This window comes from Lactuca serriola, chromosome 1, assembly GCF_051521515.1.
Source record: "Lactuca serriola cultivar US96UC23 chromosome 1, Lser_US96UC23_V15, whole genome shotgun sequence".
In the NCBI taxonomy this organism is placed as follows: Eukaryota; Viridiplantae; Streptophyta; class Magnoliopsida; order Asterales; family Asteraceae; genus Lactuca; species Lactuca serriola.
The window spans coordinates 53,391,897-53,394,795 of NC_136408.1; the positions used below are offsets into that span (position 1 = coordinate 53,391,897).

The 2,899-nt window shown below is 34.2% G+C and overlaps 1 long non-coding RNA gene across 1 annotated transcript; it reads right to left on the minus strand.

The window, feature by feature from the left end:
* Nucleotides 1-727: 727 nt before the first annotated feature.
* On the minus strand, nucleotides 728-1,352 carry LOC145068637 (uncharacterized). Its single transcript, XR_013689034.1, has 2 exons — nucleotides 1,208-1,352; nucleotides 728-1,111 (listed from the first exon to the last, which is right to left on the minus strand). It is a non-coding gene; the product is annotated as an uncharacterized LOC145068637 (long non-coding RNA).
* Between the last annotated feature and the right edge of the window lie 1,547 nt (nucleotides 1,353-2,899).

The following is a 2,899-nucleotide window of genomic DNA, read 5'->3' on the forward strand; positions in this document are numbered from 1 at the left end:
AAACCACAAGCAAGGTTGTATACCTGCATCCATCACGTGGTTTATAATTAAATAAATTTGGGGAAATAGGGTTTTTGGTTCTACGAGTTCTTATAACCTGGTAATCAAGAACCCTGTATTCTCACTGTATCTTGCTTATGATAATCAGACTCACATATGTTTCACGTGGTTTCTTTTGCTTAAGAGTGATTATTGCTGCAATTTGTGCAGTCATTGCAACTATGGTTCATGAAGGATCTTATTTTCATGAGGCTCAATTTGATTCAAAGATGAAAGAGTTTTAAGTGTCCCTCCTATATTCCAATTGTTGATTAAATGTGAGAAATTAACAAGGTTAATCTTTCACATGTTGATAAGTTATTGATTATAGAGGCTTTCATCTGATGGACTCGTCTTTTTCACATCATATGATTTTTTTTACCCATAATGGATAAGTAATAACTGTTCTATCCCCCTTACATATCAAGTGGTAGAAATCAACCCTTCAGAGAGTGCAGATGCAGATCCCTTATCAGTTACAAAACCTGCCAGATCTGGAAAATTTAGCTTTAGGGGTACTTTTAGTCTCTCAAAGCCAAAATCAACTAGCTCAAGGAGGAACATCCAAGTTCTAGAAGCAATTGACCATACTACCCCTACTCCCAAGATGAAAGAGTTGTAAGTGTCCCCACGTTCATATTTTGATGGAGGTAAATACCAGAATACAAAATGAAACTAAAAACAATAGTTTATAAAATGAAAATGATCCTGTATTTACAAAACCAATAACAATCGATACATCAATATGTACAACAACTTACATTACAATGAACCCGTATCGTTAACCATTCAAAATTGACATTGAAGAAACAATGAAAAGTTTTTACCTTTTGTTACTTTTCTAACTCGGTTTAAGCAAAAATTCACCTTTTTTTTTACTGGGATTGCAGCTGTGTACTTACAGTGGGCAGGAACATTTTACCAAAGAAAAGAAGGAAGAATGATTTCAAGAGGAATTGGAATTGTGATCATCTGCGACTAATGTGGGTATTTGACCTTGATTGACAAAGTCAATCTTGTTTAATCTCAAACAACAAAGAATTTTCTCGGGTAATTCTTCTGGTTTTTGAGCCTGTATGTTTTTTTTTAACAAGAAAAAATATTAGGGAGGGAAAAAGTTGTAATAGTTTGAAAGTACATCAACAATTCATGATTAGATTTAGATTACCTGAATTGTTAAGCCGAGATTCATAATCCCGTGTTTTAGACGTTCACGAAATGCATCCAATCCTTTTCTTGCTATGTAACTAAATCGATGAATATCAAGGTCAATTTCAAAGTAATTTGATCCCTTAAAGAAGTTGTGTTGGGGGCATGAGAACATGGCTCCATATAATCAACAGAGTGAAGGGGACAAAAATATTAGTACTACTACTCCTCCTGTTGTTGCTGCACAAAGCAAACCAAATCTGAAAAAGATTCAAATGATGTCTAAAACAACAGGTGGAGATAATATTCAAAGCATAAAAACTTATGTTACTGAATTAAAAGAACGTGTGTCAAAGTTATAATACCAAAAACAGCTACTTGTCTGCCAGGTTAGTTACAATTTAGAAAGAAAGTAAGTTCTTACTAAAATTCCGAAAATGCCCTTTGTAAAATTATTGTTTTGGTTTGAACAGGCATTCGAGGTAGAGGAAGCAAACGATGGTGGTGGTGGTGGGGCCTCTGATGAGACGGATTTTGTGGAGGAAATGGAATATCCTATCATGCCACGTCACCTTGTGTTATGTCAGGTACCTATGGAACAAGCTTGTACTCCTCGAATAATAGTATTGCAATCACTCATATTACCATAAATTTCAATCCTATAGACTTACAATGCAATTTCGTTCTAGGTATAATTCCATCAATGATATACAACCAATAAAACTACTTTTGTCAAACACATATATGTACACTACATTAACGGCACACCTGTTGGATTAGGGTCTGATACGTGTTCTACAAGTGTATAATCGTACTGCCATCCCACTGGATTCATCCCCGTTGCTTTCTTTCTTTTTACATTTGGCAATGTCGGCTATCTACGTGTCATTTCCTACAAAATTTCCGTTTGTGATAATAATTTAAAAATAAAATAAAAATAAAAAAACTCTTTTGTAAAAATGTATGGGCCGAACAAGAAAGAGTGCATTTTAATTGATTCATCAATTAACTTTTTTTTATAAGGTGTAAGTTAATTATCGTTCGATATAATCGACTTTGATCGATAAAAGTTGAAATGCAATAAATATGATCAAGGTTTTCTAGAGATAATGCATAATTAAAAGGTTCCCTAAATAATGTACTGATGAAACGTGGCTTTCGCATGTCGGCATACTTTTTTGTTTGACTTGATGGGCTTTCTTGGTTAACCACTTAATCTGGACAGCTTAGTGTATCAAAACACCAACCCTTCTCCTACTTGCCCTTAATATTTTTTCCACCAACTTCTCTCATGTTAAAATTGATGATGATTATGAAATCTGTTTGTTGGGATGTAAGGGTAAAATGGTCATTTGGTCTTAGGGGCTGTTTTATAGTTGCTAACCATTCAGCCACTTTACCATACAAGACTTGATGGGAAAATAAAAGAAAAAAGAAACAGTCCCTGAATTATTTGTATTGATTAATGATTGATACCTTGTGTTTCCCATTCCAGGTAACAGTTTCCAATTCGAATCCAAACATAGTAATGGTTGGATTTCGTGTCCCTGTGGGGAACACATTAGCAAACCATATACCCTCTGAGATAACAACTTCTCTTTTTATTTAATTTAAATTTGGATATAAGTTTGTAACACATGGGATTTATGATTGCAGCAAACAATCTTTCTTTTCTTTCCAGACATGATTAAAGGCATGTTTTTGGCTGTAG